This window comes from Poecilia mexicana, unplaced genomic scaffold (assembly GCF_051168715.1).
Source record: "Poecilia mexicana isolate PSO_F unplaced genomic scaffold, ASM5116871v1 scaffold_9, whole genome shotgun sequence".
Lineage (NCBI taxonomy): Eukaryota > Metazoa > Chordata > Actinopteri > Cyprinodontiformes > Poeciliidae > Poecilia > Poecilia mexicana.
In genome coordinates this window covers 7,624,593-7,633,146 of record NW_028263378.1, presented here as the reverse complement: position 1 = coordinate 7,633,146, position 8,554 = coordinate 7,624,593, and positions in this window count along the sequence as shown.

The window sequence follows — 8,554 nt, the reverse complement described above, 5'->3', positions numbered from 1 at the left end:
TCTCTCACCTTTCCTCCCCTTCACCCCCATGGGGCCAGCCACATCCATGCAGATTGAGCCCCAGGGGACGGTGCTCTTGATGGTCAACCCCTCCATACGCTGCCCTCGGCGGCCTGCGTTGTATTGACCACACACCTCGCAGCCCCTCAGCACGCGTTGGACCTCTCTCACCGGGATCCACAAGTTTTGTTCCACCAGTTCCTCACGTGTAGGTCGCACGCCTGCATGTCCTAAGGCCTCATGCACGCTTCGCACGACCTCCTCCACGTGTTCTTCTGGGACCTCCCGTCCTCTGGGAGTTCTGTCCCACTTCTCGATTCCGACAAACACAACCTTTCTTGATCTTCTTTTCTTGCTTACTTCCACTGGATGCCGAACCACCACAAGACAGGTCCCATAGTTGTAGCGGGTGCAGTTGTAGTGGTCTTTCATCTGCAGCATTGTCTTCAGGTGTTCTTTCAGTTGTTCTTGATTGGTGCCATAATAGTACTGATGAAACATCCTTTGGTTCACTTGAGTCCATGTCTCGAATCCCTCTCTACACAGCATCACTCTCACTGGGGCTGACTGGAGCAGGGATTTAGACAGGGATTGTTCTCCTTCTTTTCTCTGGCTTTGCCCTCCTGGGCCTTGATCATCACTTCCTCGTGGGATGGCTTCCATCTGCTGGACGTACGAATGTGCGTCGTCCTCCTCATTCTCCATGTTGTCTTTGTCCTCGAGTTGCCCGACCCCAAAGCCTCTCTAGGATCCTTAGAGCAGGGATGGGTTCAAGCTATTTTGGCTACTAGCTGCACTGTTTGGACGTGGTCACTGTCCACAGTGAGCTCTCCTCACCCACACGCCGTGCAGTTACTGTGAGGGTGGTGACTGAGGCCTTTCAGTCACCCACAACTCCACTCCTGTAGAGCTGCTACTCTAAATAGGTTGCCTCGGATCACTTCTCCTACAGCCCACCTACTTCCTTAGGACTACGCCTCTTCTAAAGGTCGCCGCCCACCCAGGGACGCCATTTTGTTAATTCTCAGTACTCAGCCACGCCCTTAACACCTCCCCACTCTAGCTGACTGACTACTGACCAGCTCTCCGTCTCACGGGTCCGAAAAGACTCCAATTCTCGGGTATTACCGCAGATAAGAATTTAGAGAACTTTTATTTAAGCTGGGAGCGGAGATGACTCGTCCAAGTTCTAACTACCTTCATCCAGACGTTATGCCCCGCTTCAGTTCATAGCCCAGACATCGGAGTAGCCCCGCCGATGTCCGAACTCATAAACCACACCTGTTCACGGTAGCTCATCTCCTAATAATTAACGTGCACTTGGTAACCGACTTGGATAATTTTAGTGACTAGGAATAAGTCCCAGGGACATTATTTATCTGAACTAAAGAACGTAAGAAGCCACCATAAGTTACTAGGACCATAAACATTAATTTTACATTGACCAGAGAAATTAAATCTAGATGACTCAATTAATTTAACTGTCCACAACTTCAAATTAGACTTTAGTATTTTATTAGCAAGCTTTAGCAGGGGAAAAAAGACATACAGCATTTTAATAAAGAATATAAGAAATTAAAACTTTTAAGAATCATCTGAAATTACTCCTACTTCTATCCCTACGCTGTGTCTTAATCTAAATAGAGGCTTTGGGGGGGAGGCAGTAACACTCGAACCCAGATGCAGAGACGATCTTGGCAGAAGAAACTTTAACGTCCATGGATGGAGTCCTGTCTTTGTCTTGGCAGAATCCTTTCAGAATAAATCCAAAGTTGAACTGGTGAGAATCCTCTCTGAACTCAGTTCGTTATCCAAAAAGGATCTTGGTATATTCCCCATGTCCACTGCAGCATCGATGTAATCCTTTGGGTTGAGCGTGAGGCCACAGTCGAATCAGAGTCCCGGGTTGTGGGTAAACGGATCTTGTCCCTTTCACTGGCAGCGAGCAGTCATCCCGGGGTGTCTTTACTCAGGCCTCATCTGACTCTGCTTCTCCATCTGCTCGACTCGAACGCTGCGGAACAAAGAACCTCGATCCTCCTGTGTTGTATCTTTTTATACCTTCTGCATCCATTCATTTCCCTTATCTTTGCTTTTTCCATCTCCTACGTGTCACTGACCCCAGGCCCACACAACTTTCCTCTCGTCAACATTTTCCATGGTTAACAAAAACCTTTAGTTAACCCTCTTTCTTTCCGAGTTGCACTCTCAGTTCTTCTTCTTCCATCTGCACCTGTTTCCTATGTGCATCTTACACAGTTTCACTTCCTGTTACTTCCCATACTGACTGCTTGGACAGATGATCTCATATCCATCACCATCTTGGAGACATGATGTCTGTTCTAATGACCTTATGTCTTGGTTACCTCTGCTCTCCTTGACCCTTCACCTACCATCTACCTCCAACACAACATCAGTGACCTTTAGTTACAGTTACACATTTTACACCATTTCAAGTTCAATGTCAAAATCACATTTATAACCTTTTAGTTTCTCTGATTTAGCATTCATTTATCATTTTATAATAACCATTACTTATTAGTTACCCTTATTATAATCATGATGTGTTATTACAGACATTTCTGAAAATAAACCAAGAATAATCCATTATTCTAATTATTTGACACCATGTTAAAGTTACTTGTTTCACCTGTAAGTACTTCCATAAGTTTAAGAGTAAGTGCAAATATTCTTATAATCAAACCAACATCAACCACTGCTTAAACCAATATTAATTATTGGTTTAATCATAAGTTATCATTATTAATTTAAGTATTTTACTCTGGGTTTTATCCAATTACTCAAAATGTTTAGATTTTATTCCTTAAACCTTTAATGCTCAAAATGAGCAGTCTGAACTATTTTAATCGCTGCAGGCTGGAAACTTCCTCTTTTTCCAGGAAACCTGCTTTTCCTGTTACATGACTCTCTATCTGCCTGATTATGATTTTTTATGATTAAGTAGAAAAAAGTAGAATTAAAGCAAAGTTTGCAGGACACAATAACAACACACACAACCAGATTAATTTTATTACCGTCTGACTATACTGTTGGGTCTTGATGTCACCTGTGTAATCAGTTTTAAAGATAACTTTATTTATTGTTATTATTAAACTAAAATCTCCAGCATGGGGAAGTGGGCTGAGCTCGACTTTTCTCGACAGTACCCTTTAACCTTGTCTGTCTTTTAACTGATAATTTTGTGGTCTTGTTTTGTGTATCCATTTCAGTTGTACTAACCTTCCAGAGCAGACATTGCACAGAGTTAAATGACCATATAAGAAATAAGGTAAAACAAACAAACAAAACAAAACAAAAAAAAAACAGCATAAAATCTGGCTGTTATATCATGATTGCAATTTTTGCTGCCATATTCTAGTCTATATTTGTAAATAGCATATATATTTCTTCTCCTCATGTGAGAAAATAACACAGGCAAAATGCCTTTCCAGGGCTCACAAATATCTGTGTCTGTGTTCGGTTTTTTTCAAGCTACAGGAAGTGGGAAGGTGGGGGGAAATGTCTGGTCCAATGAAATCTGGTATTGCTCAGAGCACTGCCATTTTTTAAGCTAACTAATAGCAGACCGTTGGCCCTATAAATCACAGAAAGAGAGATAAAAATGAAACCATCAGCAAGATGGAGAGGAGTGCACCATGCCAGAACATAATTTTAATATAGTTGTATGTGTGTGGGTCTTATGGGAGAATTTCTGCCTTGATGGGTGTGTATGAATGTGCATATTTCTAAAGATGCATTACTCTCCTCTTTTTTGTGTTTTCTGTCGTTCCTGCAGAAATGAATGATTCTTGGCATAATGCCTCTTTAATTTGAGCAACACATGTTGGCTGTTTCAGTTCAATATTCTAAGTTTTTTTTTTTTTTGCAGATTCCCATAATGGCTGGAAGGTGACAAAATATTTCCAAATAATACACAAGGCTGAGGTAAGTAATCATTAAAAAACTTTACCCTGTTGCTATTCAGTCTTCTGGGTGTGTGTATATATATATATATATATATATATATATATATATATATATATATATATATATATATATATATATATATATATATATATATATATATATATATATATACAAACATGCATATTTGAGATGTTTGAGGCAGCATCTCAAACATGCAGAACACGAATTGAAAGAACAAATTTAAACACCACTTATTAAAGTAAATGTATTTTAATTTGTTACAATGGTCAAGACAAAATCTAGACCTAAAACTATTATAATTCATAATTTAAATTTTAGTCTGCTTTACTTAAAATGTAACTAGTAAAGATTTAACTATTTGTGTAACAATATAGTATTCCACTTACTGAAAAGAAGGAAGAACAATCCTTATGCACTTTCTTCTAACTTAGATCAATATTTTGCACATTCATGTTTTCAGGTAAAAACATTTTAGAAAATGTTTACCCTTAAATAAAAGTAGTGATTTTCCAGCAGACTGCAAGGATGGTGGAATGGCTTTCACTGAAAACAAAACAAATCAAACAAAAAAAAAAACATTAAAAGAAAAGAACAAGACACTTTTGATAACTTGCATACTTTCTACACAAATACTAGCAGTAAATGTTTTGATTATTGTCACAGTGATATTGAGGTAACCAGTGAGAATTTTCTTACCAAAATTGAATTCATGCAACTTTTTCAAGTGTAAATAAAATGGGATGCATTTTATTTGGAGGGGTGGTCGTAAATCTGATCTAGTTTCTTCACTTAAAGCCAAATATGAAGTCTGATTTAAAAGAAACCAGAAGTAAAGAACTGAAAATAAAAAAAATGTTAAGTGAATATAGGTCTTAGACATTAATACAATTTTACTTTTCGGGACAAATCTAACACAGTCAAATGCAGCAGTCTTTTTAACTGTATAAAATTTAGGCATTCTTATTTTAAAAAAGAAAACCTGATTATCCTGAGAATGCACATGTAAATGTGGAGAAGTCATGTAAACTTCTCCACCTAGCAGGACGTGGGCTGCAAGAGTAATAATCACTGCCATTTTACTCACACAAAATTCTCCAGAAACTATTTAGTTTCTGGAGATCTAAATGTCAAGTGAAAAACTAAAATGGAAAAAAAAAAATTGGGTTACTGTGTGACATTTAGAAGCTTTAACAAAATGCATGGGAATTTATGAAAATGTTAACATTTTAAATAATATAAATTAATTAGTCTTCATGTTTCAGTTTATGCAACTAAAAATCTTCATGCATCCACTCATCCTTCAGCAGCATTGATGTAATCAATACAAGTAAAACGGAAAAACAAGATGGTGACAAGGAATATGAAATGCAATTATAGGAAAGTTCGTTCAATGGAAAACAAACCACAGGTCAGAAACTGTGCAGCTAAAAAGTGAGTTTCAGAACCAAATGAACAAGACTGAGGCAAATAGGTAAAACTGTTAATGAGAAAAAACAGCATAGAAAAGAGCTGAAGAATGAAAAAACGAGAGAAAAGCAGTGATACAATCCCATCAGTCCTTTCAGTATGCGCAGAAGTATATATAAAAAAAAAATCTACTGGCACTTCTAATACTTGTCCATAAATAAATGCACCAATTATCTTTACCTAAGTGTCGCGGTCTTCTATGTCTCCAAAAAACTATATTCCAACCAAGGCCGTGGGTGTTAACAGGTGGTTTTTGATTTGAACGCACTTCCGATTTAATTTGTTTGAAAAAATATATTCTTTATTTCTTGTAAAAATAGCGAGAAAATAATGACCAAAAATGTCCTACAACTTAGTCAAAAATGAAAGTAAACTTAATATGACATTTCAAGTACAAAAAAGTGAAAAGTGAAAATGAAAGTGGTCAAAAAATCATTTACAAAAAACCTCCCATCCACACGCCAAACATTTGCCAAACAATGGCTCCATTCAGCACCCGGTGTGTTTTAATTACTCAAATTAATGGGAGGGTCTAACCAATTACCAACATAATCAATTCAAATATACAAATTAACTACAGATTGTGGATCTAAACTTAACTTAAATAAATTCTAAACTCCCCAAAATAGAAAACTAAATTAGTAGAAATTACGAGTTGCAAACATTACATAAATGGCCACCACACCTAAGTTTTATTTTTATGTAGAGCCTTTCAGAAACAGAAAAAGGAAAACTCCAAATCAATTACTATTAGAACATGAATATCTCTTGAATATTGGGTTATTCTGTGGCACCTCAAAGTTATTTTTGGTGGGGGATTACAGCTCTGAAATGTGATGGAATATCAGTGGGACATAATACATCATGTCCTCAGAATATAGCACCCCAGAGGGTTTTAAAACATTAGAAAGCACTCACGTTACCTCTCTCCAATATTAGCTTCAGTTATGTACCTTTTATTTACAAGCAGGGACGGTTCTTGAATGTGTAGTGACCTAGGTGAGCCCCTCCTGAGCCCCCCTTTCTGTTTTCACAAACACAATAAAATCAATCAATCAAATTTTATTTGTATAATACATTTCAGCAGCAAAGCATTTCAAGGTGCTTTACATAATTAAAAAACAAAATAAAAACAGCATGTGACATTGAATAAACAGTAAGAAAGATAATTTTGAAAGAAAAAAAAAAAGATAAAAACATACAAACATAAAAGTCTCATTGATCAAAATGATTCAGTCCAGGTTTGACCATTCTATATGGTTGATGGGTTCTAGTATCAAAAAGTAGTTTGTTTTTTTTTGTTTTTATTACAACAGAAACCTTTAAAAAATCTCTATTTAATGCAGAATGTGAAATAGCCCTTTAAATTAACACCAAACAGGAGATTACACATATAGTAACAAAATGTCATATTAAAAAAGGCTTTAACTCTATCTGTGATGTCATTTTGGTCATTAAGCTTGAATTGTTTTACAACTTAATACTGTTACATGGCAGAATTATATTCATACATTATGTGCAACAGCAGCATTTTGCTGATTAAACTCCACTGAAATATAAACAAGTATTTTAGCTATTGAACTGTTTTTTAACATTAGTGTTGTTTCTTTCAATTTCATAATATCACTATTTCCTATGTAGGTCTGGTTCTTTACATTTCTAAATAAATTGTCAGTGCATTTACAAAACTAAAAAGTAATAAAACGACTGCATAAAACTTAATGACATGGTGCAATTGTTTGATCGGCAACAATTGAGATCATGAAGAAAAAAAAACATTGGAACTTCTTTTTATAAGAAGCAGATTGTGAGGAAAATTAATTATTGAAAAAGATCTTTTGCATGTATAACAACAGTTATGTTGTTTTTTTTAACTTATCTCCATAAGATACTTCTAAAGTATCTTCTAAATGTACCAAACCATAGTTTTCAGTTATGGTTTGGTACATTTTAATTATTGTTAATGTTGTGAATGACATCAGAGGTGGAGAAAGTACTCAAACAATGTTCTTAAGTAAAAGTACAAATAAACAGACAAAAATGTACTTTCTTAAAAGTAAAAGTACCATATTAACCTTTTTTCCTTGAGTAAAAGTAAGAAAGTACTGGCTTTTAAAAATACTTAAGTATTAAAAGTAAAAGTACTTGCTGAATGTATCATCTAATGGCTAATAAATATCATTAAGTGTTTAATTTTAATACATCAGTAATGTGCCATTTAATGAATAATGCTGCAGATAAAGGACGTTTTAGCAATTAAGGCAATACATAAATGGTAAACACTCAAGTACAAACGCTGTCCAAAGAGCAACAAGCAAGAAGTACGGTAACCAAGCACAAGGAGCACACTGTGACTGTTTTCACCCTCTGTCCCTCTGCAACATCTGCCACCATGACAGGTGACCAAAACAATCAAAGTGCAATGAGCATGCTCTGTGTGCTTTTATGTTCTTGCGTTTTATTTATTCACTGATTAAATAAATATAAATATATATTCAATTATATGGAAGAATAATAACTGCAGTGTACAGAGCATTACAAGAACAAAGAGCGGCTGTCAGTGAGGCTCCAGTTCTATCAGTCTTAATAAAAGTTGAGAAGAATCGGATCGTTCGTGAATGTCACGTCACTATATTGCAGACTTTGGTCACATCGTTGTTCCATATTCACGACACGTCAGTCAACACCTTCACACAGTAATTCAGTGCAGTGAGTGACAACGTTTTGTGCATAGCACATGCAATTTGTCCTTGTACAGCTAGCTTTGCTAACATCACGTCTACATAGCTTACCTTTCTTTAAGCTTCCTGACATAGTGAAGATAAAAGTTGGACGTAGTCCCCACAGTTTGTGAAAGCGAAACGTTGCTGAGTTTACATGTCGCCATATTTTAGGATTTATGTAGCGGGATTCTATTACTGACGATTACACAGACATCTGCCACTCGGAGAAAACCAGTGCCCTTGTCTTGGAACGCCGCGTGTGAGTAAAAGGGAGAGGCGATGGGTGACAACCAACAGACGCACGTAATTAGTAAGTCACGTTATTGCTTGGATTTTACAGCGCAACGTTCAGTCCCTGAACTTCATATTTTAACGAACAAATAAAAAAGCGCAATGCGACTTGGATATAACGAGTA